This window comes from Lissotriton vulgaris, chromosome 7 (assembly GCF_964263255.1).
Source record: "Lissotriton vulgaris chromosome 7, aLisVul1.2, whole genome shotgun sequence".
Classification (NCBI taxonomy): Eukaryota; Metazoa; Chordata; class Amphibia; order Caudata; family Salamandridae; genus Lissotriton; species Lissotriton vulgaris.
Genome location: NC_141695.1, coordinates 1,743,755,266 through 1,743,780,253, shown reverse-complemented (window position 1 = coordinate 1,743,780,253; position 24,988 = coordinate 1,743,755,266). Strand labels below are relative to the sequence as shown.

Below are 24,988 nucleotides of genomic sequence, written 5' to 3'. Positions count from 1 at the left end.
ATATTCGTTGAAGACAAATTTAAATATATCGAAAAAATAACAATGTAGCTCTAGAAGGGAAAACCACATACCTTGATCGCGTTACAGTAAGCAAAATGGGGTTCTAATCCCATAAGAGCTGTAGACAATTCGAACAACGCAAGGAGAAGGAAACCAAAAAAGGGTAATTTCTATACATATTGTTATCTTCCCCTGCCCCTAAATGTAGGTGAACATAAGAAATACTAAGGAGAGAAACAAATATAATTTCTTTTTAGTGTATTAAGAACTCAACAAGAAGATAGAGATTGACTAAATGACTGAAAAACAGTTTACTGAACATTGAAAAGTAACAGAGAGATGCTAAATTAATAATAACATACGTAGCCGAATGGCCACAAAACATACAGACGACTATAACAAAAGGAGCAATTTTAGGGATCGAAACCCAGATGCGTACTGTTAATTCTCACACTGTTCAAATAACCATTTATAAAGTTAATTATCTCTATTTTTTGTATTATGAAATTATTTTGATATTTTTTATTTTTAACCTTTACCACAACACCTTCATTTTCTTTTACCTTTAAAGACTAGTATTCCATAGGGTAATGCCAGATGCACGATGCTGAGGATTCAATGATAATCAAAAAGAAAACAGGGAGTTCTTCAAAACTGTTAAAACAAATGCACTCTTAAAATCAGGTGAGAGCAATTAACTCTAGGGAGGAGTATAAATAGAAGGCTTGTTCTCCCTGTTGTACATAGCATCCTGACCAGACTAACAGACGGACGAGCTGGAAATACACTGCAGTAATCTAATGCCAGTCTCTGATACAAAAGTTTGTTTAAATATAGATTAGTTACGAAGGCAATCAACAGCAGCAGGAAGAATGCTAGTATTTCTCTTGAAAAGTTCGAAGTTTTTCTCAGTGGTATTAGTCACTTAAATAGGTTTTAGGTCTAAGACCTGCCAGGCATATGTAAGAATATTTAAACATTTCAATATTCACCATTATATTAAGTTGCAAACTTAATAGATTGCAAAATTTAGAAAAGTGAGTAGATTAAAGTAGGATGGCCTTTCTCCCTGTCGCACCTTCACCCCCGCAGGAGGGCTATTGAACATATTGGGGTTCCATAAGAATGATGTAATAACAAAATAATGTCCAAATAGTGTTGAATAGTATAATGACATTGGGTGCCTAAATTATTAAAATTAAAACCAATTAACAAATTAACTAAGAAAGGTCATGAGTGATTTATATGTACTCATTTTACAGTAAAAGAAAATGTTGATGATTTTTGAGGCGCTATTGGCCTCTGTATAGATTGAGACCAAATGAAAAACGTTTTCTTTTACTTTATGGTATCTATGTGCTCCATTCCTTTGGTACAAAGAGCCCCTTCTCCTTGTTTTAGTCTAATTTTACAGTATCCCGTATTAAGGGGAATGCTAATAGAAGATGGAAGAAAGGAGCCAATCCACATTTGAAAAAGGAAGTAAATTAGCACTGAATTAAGGTGAGACACCAGGGACAAGGGACTTAAAACAAGAGAATTAAACCTGAGGCATGAAATAATGATCCTTTTGATCATTAATACAGTAATGGAGAGATACTTCTACTGATAACATATAACGACCGGACGAGAGAAGCGGAGTAGGTCTACATGAGAACGATTAGAAAAGGACTAGAATATTCGCCTCCAGGTAAAAGTAAGTTTACAGAAAAGTAATAATATAAGAAATAACAGAGAATTTAGGAAACACATAAGTTATTGATTAACATTCTTTCCCTGAAAGCACAGTAGAGTATTATCAGAAGTGGAGGATGCAATATACATACAGTTTCAGTTTCATAAACTTTTATTCGATTATCAATTGTATAATCATAAAAAGTACATACAGAAGAAAAAACTTTTCAGCGCATAAATAAGTTTAAAAATAAGTCGAAATACAAAGAAACATACTAGAAATAAAATTTGCAGTTTTGTATGCTTCTGGTTAGTTTAGAACATTTTGACGTATTGTTATGGCTGCTTTAAGAAAAGTCACTATAAGTTTAGCTTCATGGGGCGTGTTCAGAGACTGCAAAAAAAGAAACGCAGAATAGCATTGTCTATGGCCACTGGATCGAAGAAGTGGAATAATCCACATTTTTCGTGGAAGTTTGTAGTATTTACAAAATAGAACAACATGGATCGATGACTGTTGGGAAATTCCATCACATGGACAGTTCATCAGATTGCGGGACCAGTTTTGAGTTTCCGGAAATGAAACTAAACGGAAAAAAATGTTAAAACGAAGTCTTGTTAATAAAAATTTCTCGTGGTTTGATAAGAAGTACGTCAAATATGGTTGTATGCCTTTGCAAGATTGTTGTGCGCAGATTTTTTCGTTAGATGGTTTTAGGATCTCAGCTTGATTCCGTAACTCCCTCAGGTGACCCAAACACATTGATTTTAGTTGTTTCCTGGGAATATCTTCAATCGAAGCAGGATCTTCGAAGTAAGACTTATGGTCCAGGTCTTTGAAGAAATTCCATATGTAGGTCAACCAAGGAATTTTTCGCCAGTTTGTCAAGGCTAAGCAGTCTGTAATAAGACATACATTCAAGTAACTTGAAATATTCTAAGAACAAAAACAGCAAGGTAAATTATTTTCCTATGAAATAACCATTAGACACAATTAAACTAACAGGGTCACTGCTGCTTCATTACCTAAAACAGATTGTTTAGTTTTAAATTATCTATTTTAAAAGCACAAGAGAATTTCCGTGAGGTACAAGATAATAAATGGAAACATGTTAAGATAGGTATGGGACTAAAGAATATGATGTAAATACTTTGCATAGGACAATAATTATGGTTTTCAGTAAATGGTGCACATGGAAGATGGGATCTGTTAGTGAACCTTTACATTTTAGAAATTCTTGAAATTATGTTGTGGAATACAGGTATATAGAAGATGATATGTATGTCAATTTGTGTGTTTTTTGTTGGTTGTGTTCAAATTTAATTTTAAAAGAATTGATTTGTATCACTTTATTTGTGTTCACTCCCACGGCCTGTCCTGTGAGGCTATCAGATTTGGAGTCGCTCCTGCTGTGACAGACTGATTTCTGGAGGAAGAGAGGGAAGAGGAGTGGGCACTTCAAAAGTAACCAGACCCCCAACATAATCTTCAAAGACTCAGTCTCTAAATCACATTTGATGTCTGGAAATGGACTATAAGAAGAAGAGCTTGAGACCGCAAAGATTGTCAACTGTAATGCAGCCAGTCTAGCTGTGCGAGGAGGAGAAGCTTTGCAAGACTTCTGTTGCGATCTAGACGGGGGCCGAGGCCTGTTAGCCTCTGGGATGTTACTCAGGGAATCCTAGACCACCTGCCCTGGAACCTTGAGCACCAGCGCCTGTTTGCCAAGACCAGTGTGCCCTGTGAGGAAGAGAAGAGTGTTGGGGCGAACGAGGTCCTGTGGGGAATCCTTCGCGAGTGGATTCCCTCAGCGAAGTGTGAGGAGATGACTGCTGCACCAACCGGGTCGTTGTATGTGTGCAACAAAAGTCATTGACCCCCATATTCATGATGTGAGCCGCCCTGAAGTGAGCCGTAATCATTGTTACAGTAAACAGGTCCTCGCCTATGTGCAGTGTGAAGTTGGCGACCCTGGATGGCAGCTGGGGACGGTCTGAAGAGTGCTGCCATGCCAAACAGGCCATAGCCTATGTGCAGTGTTAAGTTGGTGACCCCATATGCCAGGGGAGGCTACTGTGAATGCTGCCACTGTGCTCAGTGGGCAGTAGTCCATGTGCAGTGCAAGAATGGTTACCTTGCATGCCTTGAGGGGGCCACCTGGACCAAACAAAAAGTGCGGGCTGGTTGGGATCGTCATCAGAGGAGGGAGACCGGGTTGGTGACTCTAGCTGGCCTAAGCCATGAGTCAGGAACAGCACCAGGATTGTCACAACCCTTCACTACCGGTGAGAATTGAAGCACTTACCCACATTGGACAAGCTACGTGAACACCCCCAGTTGCTTCCGCCGCAGGACTGCATGTGGGGAAACTCTTGGACAACCGAGCGCAGCCAATCGGGGCTGCTTGAGAAGGACTTACTGGAGACAGCTGCTGCAGCTCCAGCACCCACAGAGAGGGTCGTGCTCAGAGACTCTGGTTGCTGGTATTCTGCTGGTGCAGGTAAGATTGATTTCGGGTCAGACAAGATAACTTTCTGTAATCAAAGGGGGTGTCTGTGCTATAGTAGGGATCGAATGCTGCACATATATCCTCAACACCTCCCTTGGCATACAAGACCACATAAACCACGTTAAGGATAGCTTAAGGAAATTAACACATTAGATTTCTATGTGAGTGGCATCTTGTCTTGGCCATCGGGGATATTCAGAAATTATGGGATGAAAATATTTGAAACAGTTATTGTTATCATTTTACTTGTGGATACTATATATGTTAAAAAAATATTCTTCATCATATGCACTTGCACTAATAAAGGCTTTGTCGACAATTAGCTGAGATCATACAACTGTATGGCGCTGAATTATTGTGAAAGGTTTGCCTCCTGTCATAAAAGGAGGGGCCTGAGTCAGCAGAATCATATATTTCTGTGCCTTAAAACTAGTCCTTTATTATGAACAAACCAATGTTCATGTATGTCTTAACATGTACTGCTTTGTTTCATGAGTACATTTCAATGTCATTTTCATATTAACCTTAAGTGCACATTAACTTTAATATGTCTACAGAGGTACATGTATTTCTGAGGCCTGAAAGCAATTTTATTTAGTTTTGTACAATTTCCCATTTTCTGTACTTTGAGGTAAGCGTAGCCTCGTTTTGAGGATTGTCACCACAAAGCATTGAATATAGCAAGTTGTGAAGCCAGCTCATTTATATTTTAGTAACTAATCTTCAAGGACTTTTCACATTCTTTCTTGTGAGAAGATTCTGCTTTCCGCTTATTATTAGTTTTGTCTGAAGTAACAGTTTCAATCACATGTTCATGTTCCCATTGACTTGTATTGAGAAAAAACTGAATAGAAGAGTGTGTAAAATATGTACATTTCAACATTATATGCTTCTGCTAGATTTGGGATGGAAATTCTGGTCTGTTGAAATAACTAGAGTTGTGCTTTTTTTTGATCGTATACTGGCTATTTTTGTACTAAACGCATACTTTGTTGATGGGCAGATAAGTTGACGTTCTCCTATGAAAGGTAGCAGGCTCTGAAGTAATGAAATAATTCCTTCATGATTCATCAGTTCCACCTCAGAACTGCTGGAAAAAACAAATGGCTTTTGAACAGATACATTCAGAAAACCAAGTTGGAAAATGCACCATTTGGGACTTTCTAAAAATGTCCTTTATGGTGATCCCATTAAGATTGGCTAGAGGTGAACAGGGTCATCTTCTACTCTTGCTCAGATGGTGAAAGGATGGCCTGATAAATACAGCACACCTGGGAGTGCTCGCCCATGGTGTGGGGATCACTGAAATGTTTTTACGGTCCCTTTTTTTACTGCCCCTTACCATCAGCTTTTTACTGCTGTATGGAAGAGTTAAAACCACCCATTCAATCGCCCACTCTAAATTGGACGGGTGGTTGAATAGCCCTTACTCCAGGATGTCTTTTCAGTAGTATGGCAGTGACGCGGGTCGAAATTCGCACACCTGGCACTTACTGAGCGCACATCCTAAATGACTTAAGCAATATGGCTCCATGGATTCGCGCACTCACCCCGACAGGCACACGATCGGTGCCAGTGACAGAGATGGAAGAGTCTCCATCACTGACATACTTAAGCTCAGTCCAACTGTAGTTCAGGCAGACCTGCAGTTTGGTGGTGAGGGTGCTGTTGCGGTGGAATACTCACTCCGTCAAACCCTAAATCAACCTGTGAGTGCGATTATGGACTCGGATCCCGTCGCTTGCCACCAATGTTAGAAGGGCGATTTCAAGGGAGGGCAGATTTCGCACCTGACCACCCTGGAACCCACCTCTCCTAGGAACACAGCCGAGCACTGGCGGGAGACCCTCAGGGTGAGGATCCCGAATCTAGAATCGTATGCGCTGCACTAGCACCACTCAACAAAGAGACACCACACCGTAGGTTAAGAGAACGTATTCTTTATCTCTTCAAGTAAAAATGGATCTTTATGATCCGCAGTTTCTCAAGTACAGGCGAGCAAGGGCTCAAAGAGTCTTGGTATGGGTAGGGTAGCGGGACAGTCTCAAAGGCAAAAGTATCCGGCACACAGCTCTCAATCCTCAAGCAGGGGGATACGGGGTGGGCTTGGGTCCAGCTGGACCAGAATAGTCTCTGAGCCGCGATCGAATCAGCAGGGCTCGAGCAAGAAGGTTGTCGTCTTACGGTTTCGGAGGGCCGCGATCAGATCAGCAGGGCTCAAGAGTTCTCATGGTAGCAGGGGAGCTGCGACAGCGTCAGCAGGGCTCGGTGATCTTCTTCGGTAGCAGTGAAGCCGCGACAGCATCAGCAGGGCTCAGATCTTCTTCGGTAGCAGTGGAGCCGCAACGGCGTCAGCAGGGCTCAGATAGTTCTCAGATTGTAGGGGAGCCGCGACGAAGTCAGCAGGGATCGGTAGTCTCTTCGGTTGCAAAAGGAGCCGTGACAAGGTCAGCAGGGCTCTCGTAGTCCAGGATACAACTGCCTGATCATTCCAGAGCTACCCTTGATATAGGACTCCCTTCCATTGATGTCCGGAGTCCTCGCAGGCGGAGGTCTTAGCACCTGGGGGCTGGTTGTTGGGGGTTCTGCCTCGGCGGCTCCTTTCATCCTTTCAAGTTGGGTCTGGAGGGATCCCAGACACTCAGCAGGCCTGGAGCCAGCCCTCAGGGAGGCCGGATGGGTGATCGAAACTCATCTCTCGAGGGGAGGTGGAAGGTGTGACCAAGCTACTCCTCCCTCTCTCGCTCACAGGGAGCGCTCTACCCCTTGGCTGGGGATGGCGCCGTCGGCCGAGGTCGGGCTGGGGCCGAGGCCGCCATCTTAGGTGCAGGGACATGGGCCTCGGCTTTGGTTACCAGGAAAATGGGGGATGAGGACGGGAAGCCCAGTGTCGGGGATGTATGTCATGGCGGGAAGGGTCGGGTAGTTTAGGGTCCTGGGGAGCTGCCTGGGTCAGGGGTGACCACGCCACGAGGCCGGGTCCAACACACAGCATTTCCATAATCTAAAAGTGCTCAAATAAGTGTCCTCAGTATGGTTGCTCATCTTTCCCTATCAATGAAAGCGAAGGCGAGCAGCTAAAGCTAGTAGGAGGACCACACTATCTGGCTCTAGATCTTGAAAAGAGAGATGTGGTTGAAGAGAACACAGAAGGGTGTTGCCTAGAGGGCGTGTCTGGGGAGGGCCTGATAGTTTCTGGCCACAGATCAGGTGCCCAAGCTAAGGAGCTGTTGTCTACAATCGGTATCTCAGTTTTACCCCCATTCACTTTGATGCAGCCTCAGTGAGTGATCTCCAGTCGAATGTATGACGTTACAACGCATACTTTTACAACGCATACCTTTACAACGCATTTTTTACAACGCAACATCCATTACAGCGCACTCCATTACAACGCATGCCATTACAACATATTTTTAAAAACTACCTTTACAACACATTCCATTACAACGTATACTACCTTTACAACGCATACCATTACAACACATACCATTACATTGCATGTATGGTAAGTATTGGATAGTGTAGGGGTAAAAATTACTATTCTAACTCCAGGGGGGGCGCAACAGTAGGGTAAGTGTTGGATAGTGTAGGGGTAAAAATTACTATTCTAACTCCAGGGGGTACAACAGTAGGGTAAGTTTTGGATAGTTTAGGGGTAAAAATTACTATTATAATTCCAGGGGGGGTGCAACAGTAGGGTAAGTGTTGGATAGTGTAGGGGTAAAAATTACTATTCTAACTCCAGGGGGTGCAACAGTAGGGTAAGTGTTGGATAGTGTAGGGGAAAAAATTACTATTCTAACTCCAGGGGGTGCAACAGTAGGGTAAGTGTTGGATAGTGTAGGGGTGAAAATTACTATTCTACCGCCAGGGTGTGCAACAGTAGGGTAAGTGTTGGATAGTGTAAGGGTACCATGTGTTGTGATGGTATGCGTTGTAATGGTATGCGTTGTAATGACTGCGTTGTAATGACATGCGGTGTAATGGCATGCGATGTAATGGATGTTGCGTTGTAAAAGTTTTGTTGTAATGGTAGTGCGTTGTAAAAGTTGCGTTGTAAAGGTTGTTTCCCCTTCAGTCTATCCACCAGCAACACAGGGTCAGTTTAAGCGCATGCGCTGTTTACAGGCTACCAGGACCCTCTGGATGTGAAGGGGTTCAACCTCACAAACAAAGAATATAGACAAAACCAGACAAACAAAAGCGGCAAGTCACAAATAACTGAGGCTATGGCCTAATGCCAAGCACGTGCAAACAACATTCAGCCCTTTGTCATCAAGAATGAGCCCTTCCAGGCAGATTTCAGCCTTTGTTTGCTGCGTCCACCCAGGAGCGAACAAAGGACAGCCCACTGGCATGCACTGGCGACAGGCAGCCAGGATAAATGCACAACGGGGTGCATCTTGGAGCAACGCGGACCAGCCCGCTGTGTGCACTGGTGGCAGGCTCCCCAGATAAATGCATGATAGCATCCATCTCGGAGCAGGCTAAGGAGCAATCAGTGGCATAGCTATGATTAGTGCAGCAGGTACAGTGGCACCAAGGATCTGGAATGTGAGGAGTACTCCGCATCACAATTGTGAATGTACCTCCCTACCAAATTGAGGTGAAGGCTGGCATTTTCCCTGCTTGAATGAAGGTCTATGCCACCCTTGCTCAGCCAGTGGGTGCAAGGGTGGCATAGACCTTCATTCAAGCAAGGAAAATGCTTTTAAAAAGCTGTACATTTAGCAGCATTAGATGGCAGATTACTGGACTTCGTTGTGAATTCGGGGTCCTGCAGAAATCATGTACTCAATAATTTTCTTAAGTGAGGAGAGTGGCGAGCCAGTATGTTGACGCAAGAGCACCCCTCACAGCCCAAGTGTAGCAGCTACCCCCACCCCCCACCCTGCGATAAAAGGAAACACAAGAAACAACAGGGTGGGCCCATTGAGCCAAAGTTCTTAACAAAGGACTGAAACAGGTGCGAGCACATGGCATAAGGGACAGAATAATCAACTACTTGAATACAAAAAAATACAAAGCAAATCATTAAGTGAAACAATCTTTAGTTATCTGGCTTCTCCAAAGGGGACAGAAACATCAACAAAGGGAGATTACAAAATCGAGCATTCACAGCAAAAGTGTCAGTCTCCCAACAAATGACATGAAAGAAAGACTATTCTAATCCACAAGAGGCAGAGTCCTCAGCAAAATAAAGGAAAGAAAAACGTGGGAGACTGAAAGGGACAGAATTCTCAACAAGCATTGGAAATGCAATAGGTCTCGCATTAGGAAAGTTTGAGCTATTGGTCTTATAAATTACATTTTTTTTATTTATGTGTTTGTTAAAATAGCTAAATTAATAGCTCTGGCATTTACAATGCCAATAGTTATAACTGTCGCAAATGTGACACCTATAGCATTTGTAATGCAACATGTTTTTTATTTACGTGACTTAGATGTATTAATATTACAAATAACAATGGCTTTTATTTTTTTTGTTAAATTAATTGTTAAATAATTTATTTAATTTGTAATGGCAATAGCTTAAACTTTTGTAAATAACTTTTGTGAAGATTATATTCAGTGTTTTTTATTGTGACGAAAATCCAAGAACAGAAGTGAAATATCAACATCTTTTTTGTGATTTGTAATAAAGCTTGAAAGTTTGAAAACAGCTTGAAACAGTGTCGCCTGTCGTGAACTGAGGGCTGTAACTCACTGTGTAATGCACTATGTAAAGGCGACCACAAAATACAGAATCTGTGAATTGAACTTTACAGGAAATGGGAGCCGAACAATGGGGAGAGGGAGGGCGGGGTGATTTATGCTTCCAGATTATGAGGTGGAAATGCTCTGGCGAATACACCGCCCCCTCCCCACAGTTGCAAGTCAAACTTGAGCAAAGAGAAGAACATGCAGTGTTGCAGATCCTGAGCTAACTTTTGTTTACCTTTGTCAGTGGCAGTGTAATCCCTGTCATAAAGATTACATGTTGTTTTTTATTTATTATTTACTTTGTGTTTCAGCCTGCCGCTAGTTGTGCTAGTTGGCTGTCGTTTCTCTGACATCGAAGATAACATAAAGCACTGAGTGATGTTACCATAGTGTAGCCCACTTCTTGGTAAAGTTAGTGGCAAAATAACAAGACGGTTGATGCATCATAATCCTGGTCATGGGCAAAAACTGGATCAAGGTTATCCAGGCAAAGAACTGGTCACGGACCACTAGTGCGTGATTGCTCATTTTAATGAACTAAAAATAGCTCCCCTTAATACACTGCTGCCAGGTGAGGCTTGCTACCTTCTTTTTGTAGCCTTTCCTGCCTGTCTCCTGACTTACGGAGACTTTTTTTTTCAAATTAATTGTGAATCGGCATCAGCTATTTGACAATTTGTGTGGTTGCATAGTGGCAAAGAAGAAACACAATTTAACTGCTCCTGGAAAAAGCAGAGAATGTCCTTGCCAAAGCTCTAGGGGACTAAGTATTTAATTACTGTTCTATTCTCTGAGTACTTTAGCATACAAAATAACATAAAAATACATCCTACGCAAGAGTTTGTGATATTTCTCGTATGTGGCAGAAAATGTGCTGCACATGCTTTCCTTGTGATGGGAAAACAAAACACTCCTTGGATGCCGCTAGTTGTGCTAGTTGTGTGCGTGTGTGTCTGAGTGGGAGTATTCATGTGAGTGTGAGTGTGTGTGCGTGTGTCTGAGTGTGCATGTGGATGTGAGTGCATGCATGTGAGTCTGTTTGCAAGTGCATGCGTGTGTGTCGCTCAATGCGCATGCTGGGGGTGGGGGGCGAGTCTGCGGGCTGCCACTGAGCTTGCACACCTGGGGGGGAGGGGGGGCAGATGCTTCCGGGTTGCAGTGAACGTGTACACCACTAGGAGGAGGGGTGCAGAGGGCTGCGGGCTGCACTGAGCGTGCACACCGCTGGGGTGCGGGCAGAGGACTGCCGGCTGCCGCTGGGCATGCACATCGCTGGGGGCAGAGGGCTGCAGGGGGGATTCTACCTCTGAGAGCATGCCACATTGGATTCCGAGGTAAAGTGGGGGTGGTAGTGGGGAGGACTCGACAAGTTAAAAGAGCCAGAGCCGAGCCTTGAATAGCCGGGTTTGCCTCAGAGAGTCCGTGCACGATACGAGCCTTGAATATATTTGGCATGTAAATCAGGCAAACGATATCATGTAAATACAAGGTAAAGTCTCTTCAGAATTAAAAAAACAGTCTGTTATTAACGCGAGGAAGCGTTTCACCTTAGTACTGCAGATTATACCAAGGCATTGAGAAGCACTTATAAAAGCACTGTTTTTTTTAACATGAACTTAAAAACACTGATGCCCTCCCTCCATCATGACCACAATGTCACCAGCGAATTGAGACAGTTGTCATGGTACAACGGAAACCTGAGCTCGTGAATTTGAAGGTGTCTGGTGAGATAATGAAGAAAAAGAGTCTCAGAGAAAAAATATTGACTAAGATCACACAATTTAGTCATTGGGAAGCTGGGATTGAGGCCAGGTTCTATGGTTTCAAGTTCTGCAACTAGCTAGGTTTCGCGTTCGCGCTCCTTTTTACAGCAAAGATCCCTACTTTATTTGTATTTCTTTGTGCTCGAGGTTGGAGGTGAGTGTAGGTGGCAGTCAGAAGCCACATGAGAGCTCGGCGCGTTGTGGGCTCCAAGTTCCAGAAGGACCTCGAGCCGAGTCAGATCCAGTTATCCAGCCATCCTCCACCCCACCTCCACAAAGCATGCGTTTGAAAGAAGATTCATGGCTATTAAATTGCACTTGGCAATGGTTGAGCTAGAGCTATAGAGCTAATAAGGATGATTGTGTTGGATGGAGTCATGTCTGTATGTGTTAAATACACTGCCTGGGTCTAAGTTTGTGTGTGTGCAGGGAGGAAGTGTTAGCTTTACTGAATACGCAGCATGCTAGGAGACTGCTGGGGGGGGCGGGCGAAAGGGGTCCGTTTGCCTCTATGTTTGCTGTATGCTGTCTATGTTTTACCAAAACAAGACGGAGGGAAGGCAGAGAAGGGGAGGAGGGAGCAATGCGACACGGCGGGCAGGGGAGGGGGCGGAGCGGGGAGAGCCAAGATTACAAACAAGACGGAGGGAAGGCAGAGAAGGGGAGGGGGAGGAGAAATGCGACACGGCGGGCAGGGGAGGGGGTGGAGCGGGGAGAGCGGCGATGAGGGTTTGAAGCAGCAGGGGCCTTTGAAGTGAAGCTAAGCTTCACTTCAAAGGTGTGGGAGGAGTGCTGCCGGGCGATTGACTGGCGATTTGATGATGTGCATGCGCATTTTAGGTCAATGCGCTTGCGCATTGACCTAAAAGCGCACGGGCACAGCATCAAATCGCCAGTCAATCGCCAGTCTAGGTAAACCTTATTTAAGCCCCTATAGTCTCGCTCAATGCGCATGCGCATTGAGAGGCGAGACCTAAAAATGAGCTGAAAGAAAGAGTTCTTAGCAAATGAAATAAAAGAAGTACAAAGATACTCCTCGAATGACAGGGTGTCAAGACCTGTTAAATGGGGGAAACTTTATGGCGTGGAGCTCCGGAAGGCCCATGGGGGGCAGGCCCAAGTGGGAAAGAGGGAAGAAAACAACAAAAGACAAGGAAGACATGTCTTTAGCATCTGGTAGAGTCAGGCTGTGACACATCCACAGGAGTGTCAGGACACCCCCTGCAGTCCCAGTTCCTGAAGAGCACACACGCCAGATGGAAGATACACACAGCACAAGCACAGCCAGACAACAAGGTCGACACAGGAGAAGCGGGACTGGGGAGGGACAGATTAACAGATGTGAAGGATGCAAAGCTGGTGGTGGACCTAGAGCGAGCAGCAGGAGGCCGAACACCTCAAACACAATGTTGACAAGCACAGGGGTAAACGTTTCCAGTCTCTTTGTTTAACTACTGCCAAGTGTGACCCAGAAATACAGTGTGGCTTCAGTTTTTAAAGAGCCAGACGACCTGGAATTGCTTAATGCCAAAATGTGCTCGTCTTTGCCATAAGGCCATAGTCCTGTTTTCCAAAGCCCAGGTCCCAGCCTCTTCTAAGTGTTCCCTTAAGTCAGTGGTTCCCAAACTGTACACCGTGGCTCCCTGGCGAGCTGTCAAACCTAGCCAGGGAAGCCACGCACCAAGCCCTTTAATGTATTTATTGTTGAATGGTCTGTTGGCTTCAGTTAAACGCATGATGTCAATGATTTATAAGTGACATGCCTAAAGCTGTAAAAATTGATGGCATGTCAAGGGAGGTGACCTCCATATTTCACTGGATCCCCACATTCCAACACTCCCAAACTAAGTGGAAGTTGTCTTATTTATTTTGTTAGACTCGTTAATAGTTTCGCTTTTTTCCAAACACATTTTACACCAATGCAAGTTTTCAGGAAAGTGCAATTGTCCTGTCTATTAAACACACTAAGTATTATTAAGTGTTAACATTTGTACTTGAATCATAGGTACTTTCAATACACATTTTTTTCGGTACACACACATTTCCAGACAGGCCTGCTCTCTCCTTGAGCACTGGGAAGTAAAACACCATATATGACATAATGCCAACATTTAGAAGCAAAAAAAAGGGGCGTAAAAAAAAGAATCAGAGGAATTTATCTTACTTGCATTGATTTGGAGGCAAATTTAGGGAGGAGACAGCAAAAATAATATGTAGAGTATGTGGTTTAAAAAATCGTGCTCACCCTGCTGAGACAGGTGTGTTGGCCCGTATGACATGGGTAGAAATGGAAGTGCATGCAAATATTCTTCAAGCGCAGAAACAATTTGGCAATGGGGCCGACATGCATAGGGTTGCTATCTAGCACTCTAAGTGGGATAAAAAAGTTTGAAAGGGTACTCTAAAAAAGGCATGGGCAAAGAAGTGTAACTAGGAATATTTTATAAGAGGCGCCGACTTAGTAATACGAAACACACCCGCGTATATGATTATAAAACCTTCATCAGCTTCATCCCAATTATTTTCAGCAAGAAAACTGCAAGAACTCCCGAGGCCGGGCTTACATATTCCCCACCCTCCAAAAAAAGTACCAGTGGGGAGCCACGTGGAATGGCCAATAGGTTAAGGGATCCTCGGGTCGAAAAAGTTTGGTAACCACTGCCTTATGTGGTCACTGTGCCATGTAAGAACGGATTATGTCTTGCCTCAGTGTTTTACACACATGTGTATCACGTATGTGGCCAACGAGGTCCTTGCCACAGTGCGATGTGTGTAGTTGCCTTGCACTTTCTGTGTGTGCTCGGCACCCTAATCCACATTCCTGATTTCTAACACAGAGTCGTTATCAAAGGAAATATGGCTTTACCCAAAGGGCCGGTCCTCAGCAAAGGAAGGTGGAGTAAGCTGAGTCCAGGCAAACTGGGCAGGCCCTTCAAGAATGAAAGGAAACACCTTTCTAATCCCCACGAGGAAGAGTCCTCAGCAAGAGACAAAAGGAAGGCTGCTTCTGCCAAGCAGGCAGAGTCTCCAACAAAGGAAATAAAAGAAAGACCGAGCTAGCCTGAATTGGAAGAATCTTCAACAAATTGTATTGTATTGTAATTGCATTTATATAGCGCTCACTACCCCTGAAATGAAAAAAGAGTTTTATTCAGTTATTTATTTATTTAACAGTTTTATACAGTGCACCTGCACCTCACCACCAGGAGCATTTGGAAGTTGTATATGAAGCATATTTGATTGAAATACATTATAGTCGACATGGGTAGCAAGAAATCAGAAAAATACAAGCGTATGACAATTTGTAGAGAACGATGGGGCGCCACCATAGTACTGTATGGCCATTTAAGATTTTGGTCGCAAGATGTGCCTGTGAAGGGACGAAAGAGAGGGCGGTGTTAGTTCAGATAGCGCTGGGAGGGATGCTTTTTAGATGGCTACTGAACATGAACATGGCACGTCCCAAAATCAAAGCGCAGAGAGCTAAAGGCAGAGGTGAGTGCACCCGAGCAATAGAAACTGAGGGTGAGGTAAGTGTCCACTGTCAGCTTACCCATTGTACTATCCATGCGCCTGGATGCAGTATGTCAAGCCCGCTGGCGCTAGGTGTCGTACATTGAAGGGAAGGTCAGAGGTCATTGAAGAGTGCTGGAGCTGGACTGAAATGGAGCACACATGGAAGGCATAAGCAAAACACAAGATGGAGCTAAGATTCCCCTTCCAAGGAAATGTGAGTTCAAGGGCCATATGTATCAAGCCTTTTGTGAATCGCAAAGGCCGAAATTCGCAGAATTTCGGCCTTTGCGAATAGCAAACGGCCTTTTTGCATGTTTTGGGATGTATGAAATATTCGCAAAATAAGGAATAGCAAAGTTTTGCGATTCCTTATTTTGCCATAGCATTTAAGGAATCGCAATTTTGCGATTCCTTAAATGCTATGTATGTAGCATTTTTGTGTTGCGAATTATGGTTAAGAATTCGCAAATTACCACCAACTTGTAGTTGATGGTAACTTGCGAATTCTTCAAAAAAATGCACAATTTGTCATTTTTGAAGGTGGCATGTGATGTACACACATGCCCACAAGGCATGTATGTGCGCCATATGCACACACATGTACATTTAAGGGGTGCAGCAGGGTGTCTTTGAGACACCCCTGCACCCTTGAAATAATTCTCAGATTGCGATTAGCAAATTGCGAGTTCGCAATTTGAAAATTATTTTGCAATCATTCCTATGGGCCTCCTGGCCCATAGGAATGCATTGGGAATTATTCCTTATTTGCGAATTCGCAAAATGCGAATTCGCAAATAAGGAAGATTAAGGAATCGCTAAAAAATAGCGAATTTCTTCATACATACCCTTTTACGATTCCTAAATAGCGATTCCTTAAAAATCGCTATTTAGGAATCGCAAAAGGGTTTGTTGATACATATGGCCCCAAGTTTCCTCGAGGTTCACCCATCCTCGCCAGGCAATAATGCTGAAATGCTGCTGTATATTAAACATAATAGGGTAACCCATTAACTCTCAGAAGTATGCTAAGAAAACAGTGGGTCTGTCGGGGATATCAACTGATTTGTGATAGGTACTTAATCCTTTAAACACAATATGTTTGAGTCATATAACATAGTAACACACCAGGAAGAAAAGTCAAATTTCTGCCAAAACAACTAAATTCCTTTACTTGTTTTTTTGTGTACATACAAATCAATAAAAGGCTGTCAGAGACATAAAACATATACGGCGAATGAGCCAATGGGTTCTGTGGTACAGTTTGTGACTTTTTGTGATTTGTGATGGGGGCTGTATAGGGGTGACGTAAATAACATATATAACACACAAAAGTAATATTTAACCTGTGAGTCTAGAACTCATAGCATATGTCCCAACGGAAGATATGATTCTCTGTTTGACTCAGGGAATTGCGTGGACTCATTAAGACAACAACGTCGACGTTTCGACCCTTAACGTATGTGCTGACTAATGTGCCTCAGAGGCGGGTCTTCATCAGGACAGGGGGAGTGTGACAGCCAAACGAATTGAAGTCCTACACAGTGCGCATCCAACTTTGTAGCAGTGTTCAGGGAGGTTTCAGCCGACACCTTGTAGGAGAAAGTCCTCTTGTTAATATAAAAATGTAAAACTCAGACAGCGTCTACATCAACAACAGCTGTAGTTTTCTGTCCATGTGATGCGGTCTTGCCAGTAGTTTATTGGTGCTGCAAATATTTTTTTGTCCATGTCAGAAATAAACGTTTGGCAAGGGTAGTAAAATCCAGTATTTCTTCGCTTTTGAAATATAAACCTTAAACATCAAACATATGAAGGAATCCCTTCAAAACATTCCCGAGCAGTCTAAAACACCACGTGATTATTAAAGGAAACAGAGGGGTAGCTGCCATATTGCAGAGTGACACTGATACTTTTACACACATTATTTTTCACCTACAAGCTCTTGGACATTGCAGAAAGACATAAACAAATCACTAGGATTCTCTTCAGAAAAAGTTGACAATCCTACAGTTTGTACTGTGTGCCTCTAAGACAGAAACGTTCATTGTTTTGCATACAGATACTAGAAAAAACGATCATTAGAAAACAGTGCACACAGCTGCAGCTGTGTAGGAGTAAGTAATACATTTATGAAGCACTATAGAAATGCTACAATACCATAATATAAGTTATGATGGGTTTACAGGCCCATCTAGTCGCGCACTGTTCACTTGGTGTGATGCACCTTCAATCTTTGTGTGAAAACATTCCACTTAACTCTATACCATGTTACAATTTCATGTTTTAATCCAACATTCACTGTAATATAGTATTTTATATATTTATCAGTCGATATTACTTAGTTCATCATATCAACAAATACACCATGTAGTACTCCATTATTTTTGTTCAACTATATACAATACTAATTCCAGAATATTTTGACAACACAGTTTCATGATTGTGCCCAATGCGTTTCGGTACTCTGAGGTACCTTCATCAGGGGCCAGGCTGTATGGGTTCTTCACTGCGCCTAAGAGCACGTTCTTTAAATGTGTTTACTGATGATAAGCTGCTGATAAGCTGCCGGTGTTTTTGTATTTCCTCAGCTCTTGCGAAATCCGATCTTTACTAGACGTCCCGCCCGCTCATATAATACCGATTGAGCGGGCGGGACGTGTAGTAAAGAACGGATATCGCAAGAGCTGAGGAAATACAAAAACACTGGCAGCTTATCAGCAGCTTATCATCAGTAAACACAGTTAAAGAACGAGCTCTTAGGCGCAGTGAAGAACCCATAAAGCCTGGCCCCTGATGAAGGTACCTCAGAGTACCGAAACGCATTGGGCACAATCATGAAACTGTGTTGTCAAAATATTCTGAAATTAGTATTGTATATAGTTGAACAAAAAGAATGGAGTACTACATGGTGTATTTGTTGATATGATGAACTAAGTAATATCGACTGATAAATGTATAAAATACTATAATACAGTGAACGTTGGATTAAAACATGAAATTGTAACATGGTATAGAGTTAAGTGGAATGTTTTCACACAAAGATTGAAGGTGCATCACACCAAGTGAACAGTGCGCGACTAGATGGGCCTGTAAACCCATCATAACTTATATTATCTAACAAGGAGGGACTCCCCCTTATAGCCGCAGCACCGATTGTTTTATTCTGAAATATACAGATTAACACGGAGTGCTCCTCACATTTCTATATCTTTTACAATACCATAATAAGCTTTGGTAAAGCCAGTAGGTCTTGCCTTTGCAGCCTATAGGCTTCAGTAGTGCAACAGCAACAAAAAAATCCTTTTTGCCGATGCTGTGCAGCATCGGCAACAACAACAAAATGGAAAAAGAGCAGAAAGAAATGCATGCACCTGTAGGCGCTATGACGCTATGGAGGCCCAGCGGGATGACGTGTGCACATTGCTGCTAATGTACATTCAGGAGAAGATTAGGCAGCTATGCAGCAAAGAGGAGCTGCCAGGCCCTCCAATAAATTGGAAAAACACTTTCTTTAAGAGTGAGGGAGAAGCAAAGGTCAGAGCTCCCAGGGGGTTGGGCTCAGGTTTATTTAGTGCCTTTAGTGGTGCACCCTGACAAGGCTCCTGATTATTACTTGAGGTGGGTACTTACCCCCCTCCCTAGCAGCCCAATTTCCTACATTAAGCGAGACCCTTAGGCCCCTGCTCTGCCCTGGTTCTTACCTTTAAAGGCAGTGACCAATCGTAGACTCCGACAGAATTATAGAAACGTCTAGTCACAACTATTAGAGCTATTATAGGTTCCTGGTCTCTCCGTACTAGGGGCACCACCTATTTAGCAACAAACAGCGGCCTTTCACCATTAAGCACACAGGAGGCCTATTGGCTTTGCCAATGCTTTTATATGGGTTAGCATAGGGCTGCGGGCACGTGGCGCCCTCACAGATCTGTGTCAAGCCCTCCCAGGAGAATGGACCCTCCACGTGCCAGTGTCCGCCCCCGCAGGCTCACGTGACCAGTGGTGAAACAAAGATGCTTTTTTGCACCAGGCCAGGCGTTCCGCCAGCACCGGCTGCCTGCTCATGGGAGCGCTCGTCTGGTCTCAGCCGGAGGGAGAAACATGCAAACGTTCTCAGGCTGCCGGCTGTAAGAGGCCAGTCGGCCTGGGGCAGGCAGAGTCACATGCCGTGCAAGCAGAGGCAGTAGGAGACTTCTGCTGCAGGGGACACCTTCCCTGGAAGGTTAATGTCGACCTCGAGTTCCCTGCTCAGACTGAGAGGGAAAGAGGCCTTCTCTGCAGGGTGCCTGCAACCTGAAAGACATGTACATGTGTGCAGCTGGTTAATCAGCCAATAGAAAGGCTGTCTGGGGCCAGTATGGGCTAACTCACAGAATCACTTCACGTTTCAAGCTGTTCTTTTGAGAGGTCCTGTACGAGTGTTCCAGTCTGGAATGTGCTGTTTCAATGGAAACCTATAAAAAGGTTTGATGTGCACTAGGTACTATCTGCATTTTATAAAATATGTGACTTTTGAATGCACTGTACGCCCTTAAACATAATGGGTCTGGCTCACAAAAACCACTTTTGAGTAAGTTCACTAGTTGTTGGTATTCACAAACTGGACTTTTGTAATAACTTACACTTTTGTAGTAACCTACACATTTGTAGTAAGCCCATCCACTTACATTATGTAACTTATTTAAAATAGGATATTAAATATTTTATAATTTAATAAATATGTATATCTTTAACAGTAATTTATATTCATTCATATTTGAACTATCCTAAATAATTGAATGTTTACATTATTTCCTAAAGGCTTTTTTTTAAGACCCCACATCCATTCTTTTCTATGGTAGGGTGTTACATTACTAGTGGTTGGTAATGTGTAGTGCTGGCGTTGCTACAAAGTGTAAATTACCACAAATGTGTAAGTTCTTCAAAAGTGCAGTTTTTGAATACAGAAATGTAGTAAATTTACTCAAAAGTGTAAACCTACTCAAAAGTGTAAACTTACTCAAAGGTGTATTATATTGACTGTAATTCATTTTTTAAACTAATGACATATATCCACAGTGCTTTCTGTCAGAGCCTGGGGTCTCATCCGCTATAAATATATGTCACTATTCTCCAGTGCACCAACCAGGATTCACATCAGTGACTCTCTTGTTGCACCCACAAACATCCGAAGAATGGCGTTGACCAACTGAGCTACCCAGAGGTTAGTTTAACTCGCATTTAGTTTTCACTTAAGGTGCACGCATTCTATTTTATATGCAGTAAAAAGTAAAAAGGTCAACAGAATAGCAACAAAGGGCCACATGCATCAAGGTAGGCAATCGTGATTCCTTAATTGCGATTATTAAGGAATCGCAATTGCCTATGCATGTAGGAGTCTCAAAAGAAATTGCGATTCCTGCGCATTCCTTAATTGCGACTCGCAAATTGTGAGTCGCAATTTCACAATTAAGGAATGGCTTCCCATTCATTCCTATGGGCCTAAAGGCCCATAGGAATGAATGGGAATTCTATGTGCAATTTGCGAGTACCCAATAGGTACTCGCAAATTGCGCATGCAATTTCAAGAGTGCAAGGGGGCTAAAAGGACACCCTGTTGCACCCCTGAAATATGCATGTGTGCACATGTTGCGCACACACATGCCCCAATGACGTGTGTGTGTAACATGGAACTTTGAAAAATGCACTTTAGTGCATTTATCAAAGTTTTCCCAAATTACCATCAAGTTTAAATTGATGGTAATTTGCTATCCCTAATAGCCAAACCGCTATTTGCGATTGCATCATGCATTGCTTTTAAGTAATCGCAAATTTGGGATGATGCATCCCAAATGCAAAAACTACCAGTCGCAAAGGGGAAAATTCTGCAAATCTGCTTCTTTGCGACCAGTACTTTCAATGATGCATGTGGCCCAAAATATTTTGTTATTTTTAGCCAGACCTCTGTCCTCACACTCACTGCACCCACATCCGTTGTACTCACAGTTCCTTTTTTATGCACTTCGACCACTGGGGCACGGTCAGTCACACGCTAAGCCTGCAAAGTCAGGCACGTTTCAGCTCCACTTTGAAAGGCCAGTGCAGGACATTTTGGGGCGGCTTAATCCTATGAGAGGTTGAACCACCTGACATCAGATTGGCCTGAGCCTCTGCCCCAGCCCAGCAGGCCTTTAGTGCATTCCGCCTACACTAAAATCTCCAGTTTACCTGTCAGTAGTTTTCTGCAAAGTGGTTTCTTGCAAACTGCTCTGCCACGCTCTGCTGCATGGGTCTAACAACTGATTTCTGTTCCTCTCTCGATCTCTCTCTCTCTGTTTCAGCAGTTGATGTTTTTTGTTCCAAAGCAGGAAGTGGCTGCTTATTGTGAATGTTTTCCGGGCTGCACTGCTTCCTGCCTAGCCTCTGCTTCTCGGTAACAACATGGGTCACGTGATCACTGTGCTGCACCGCACTGCCTTCCTGCCCAGTTCCTGATGGAGGTGGTCGCCCATCGCTGGCCGACCGGGGTCACCGCCTCCAATTGCCTTACTGCCTGTTTCTGCACTGGATGGTTGATAAATAAAGCCACTGCAGGCATCTGCCTTACAGAGTTACCATGAGAGGCCTTAAGAGGGCGCCATCTTCCAACAAATGGCCTGTAAATGTTCTTGTTAACACTGGAGGACAAGGAGCTCAAATGGCGAACTGTCATTTTGCTTGGGATTCCAAAGTTTCTTGCATCAGAGATTTTCCAGGGGGCATCTGTCAGCAAACGTCATTGGTGCACTTACATGAGGCGTGGCCCCACAGGATGGCAAATTCCCGTTGTATGAGAAGGCTGGATCAGTGGCATAACAAACCTTGAGGGAGCCCCTCTGCAAAGTACATGGAAGGGACCACCCACGCTCCGGACCCAGCAGGAGCTCTTAGGCCAAGGGCCCGTTGCCTGTACTGGAGAGGGCCCTGTGGCGCTCAGAGCCCCTGTACCGCGGGGGCTGCAGGTGCTATTGTTATGTCACTGGGCCTGGTCCCTGCAATGTGGACAGGGGAGTAACTTCAGGTGGTGTGACACAAAGAGGAGTAGAGAGTGATAAAATACAACTAAATGTGGTGCCACGTGCTGTGTGTCCTAATACTGCCCTCACTCACACAGTTGTGTGACATGCTTCTGTTGTAAGTAAATCTCCAGTAAACTGTGATGGTATAAGAGATTTATTGCAAGATACAATCCAGAGCACAGCAGTAGGTAGACTCGACGCCTGCTGACCAGTACCCAACTGACCAAGCAGAACCTGAGTGTTACAAGCTACTATAAACATTCTAGAATAGCAAGTAATCATAGACAGGTAAGAAGACCATAGAGAGGACAGAGAAAAGCAATAGGATACATCTACAACACATCTCCCTTCTTTACAAAACAGAGAAAACATTAGTTGCAAATATAATCATTTAAATAAACAGGAAGTTTACGATACCTAAGGCGCGCCTAAGGCAAGCCCGTCTGCGCCCATCCGTGCCTGGACCACGCCCAGCGCCAGGACCCCTGGACCCCGCGAACGCCACGACGCCCGACACCGCTACGATGCCAGAACCCTTCAGGCACACAACACCGGACAATCACACACCTGCTTCCTGGCCACCCGAAGCGCACCCACGGAGCTTTCACCTGCTGGAACTGCAGCTTCACAAGCATCCGACCCACCATGCTGCTGACCAAGTAAGAACCCAACCACCTCAGTTGCATCCTTCTCAACACCCGCTCCGGCCGCAAACACGCCGTTGAACTCTGGGACCTACTCGACTCAACCTCGCCAGTCGTCGCCTTCCTGACAGAGACCTGACTGAACCCTGCCTCCGCACCCGACAGAGCCATAGCCGTCCCAGAAGGCTACAAGATCACTCGCAGGGACCGCACCAACGAAGCAGGAGAAGGAATCGCCATCGTCCACAGGAACACTCTCAGAGTCTCGAACAACACCGACAACACCCTCAGCACCGCCGAACACCTGCACTTCCAGATCTACACTGACCTCAACACCACCCTCAGAGGAACCCTCATCTACAGACAGTTCAGCGACTCCATCTCCAACTTCGTCAGCACACACGCCCTCACTTCCATGGACTACATCTTCCTCGGGGACCTGAACTTCTACCTCGAGAACAACAACGACACCAACTCAACCACCCTGATCGACAACCTAGCCAACCTCGGACTTAGACAACTCGTCACAACACCCACCCACTCTGCCGGTCACACCCTTGACCCCATCTTCTCCGCAAGCCCCCACGTCTCCCTCAACTACACCACCGAACTCTACTGGACCGACCATCGCTGCATCCACTTCACCTTTAAGAAACCCACCACGCACCACCGCACCCAACAGATGCATCGCCGCTGCTGGAGCAAAGTCACTGAAGAAGAGCTAACCACCACCCTCGCCCAGAGCCCACTTGCCGACCCCACCGACCCCGACAACGCCGCCCGCAACCTCAGACAGTGGATCAACGAATGCACCAACACCCTTGCCCCGATCAAGAAACCCTCCAACAGTCACACCAACAACAAAGCCAGCTGGTTCACTGATGACCTCCGGGCCTCCAAGCAAACCTGCCGAAAGCTGGAGAAGATCTGGCTCCGTGAACGAACACCGGACAGCCACACAGCCCACAAGAACGCCACCCGCAGACACCATCACCTCATCAGATCCGCCAAAAGGGCCTCCTTCAAAGACCGCCTAGACAACAACGCGCATAACAGCAAAGAGATCTTCAACATCGTGAAGGAACTCTCTAACCCCAGCTACAACACAAACGATGTCCCACTCTCGCCAGACCTGTGCAACTCACTGGCCACCTTCTTCCACCGAAAGATTGCAGACATCCATGACAGCTTCAACGCCACGACCGTCCGACAACCACTGAGACCCCCGCCCCCACGTCCACCATCCTCACCAACCGCCTTCTCTCCTGGACCAACATCAACGACGAAGACACCATCAAGATCATGAACACCACCCACTCCGGATCTCCGTCAGACTCATGCCCACACCACATCTTCAACAAAGCCAGCACAGCCATCGCACCGCATCTCCGGAAAGTCATTGTAAGAATGTCCGAGTGGTCGGTACAATGAGTCACTGGTCGTGCAGGGCATTTGTTTGGAGCGTCTTTATTAGGGAACGTTTGTTTTTCAGGTTAAGGATTAAACTCTTTTTGTGCACAGGTAATGAAAAGAAAACTAAGAATAAGAACAGGCGATGTGTCAGACGATTCCCGGGGTGGCTGGTCTGCTTCGTGGGGTACCGTCTTATCCTGGCGATGGTCTGTTCCCGGTTGGCTCTCCCCGGAAGGAAAAAAAGAAATGAAAGGGGTTGGAATTAGTCACACTGGTTTTCTTTAAATGTTACGTGCTACCGTCACCATAGGCATTGGGGATACTAGGGAAGGGAGGGAATGTGTGGGAAGGAGGCCGGCGTGAATCAACCGCTTATTACCCCCACCACCCCCACTGGAAGGCACCCCTCAATTGTACTTGCCTTGGGCCACGGCCCGTCCACAGGGCTGTGCCGTCCGGACCAGGGGTGTGTTCTCCCTTCCTGGGATCGCCGGGCGTGAGCACCTTGTACAACCTTGGGTTGTACTCCCACGGGTTCTGGTCCGCACCTCCTCCAAGACTGCTGGGCTCCTCCGGATGCTGCTCCTCTCCGGGGCTGCTGGGCTCCTCCAGATGCTGCTCCTCTCCGGGGCTGCTGGGCTCCTCCGGATGCTGCTCCTCTCCGGGCCTGTTGGGCTCCTCCGGACGCTGCTCCTCTCCGGGACTGCTGGGCTCCTCCGGACGTTGTT

At 44.8% G+C, this 24,988-nt stretch overlaps 1 protein-coding gene across 3 annotated transcripts in view; it reads right to left on the bottom strand.

Annotated features, from left to right (window-relative positions):
- Positions 1-21,516, bottom strand: part of ARHGEF1 (Rho guanine nucleotide exchange factor 1) — a 520,185-nt gene extending 498,669 nt beyond the window's left edge. For 2 of the 3 annotated variants that reach the window (XM_086933027.1, XM_086933031.1), the window contains exon 1: positions 21,374-21,516. The gene's annotated coding sequence lies outside the window, so the exon portion shown is untranslated. The remainder of the gene's footprint in view (positions 1-21,373) is intronic. The other variant, XM_086933029.1, reaches the window with a different exon arrangement.
- Positions 21,517-24,988: the final 3,472 nt, after the last annotated feature.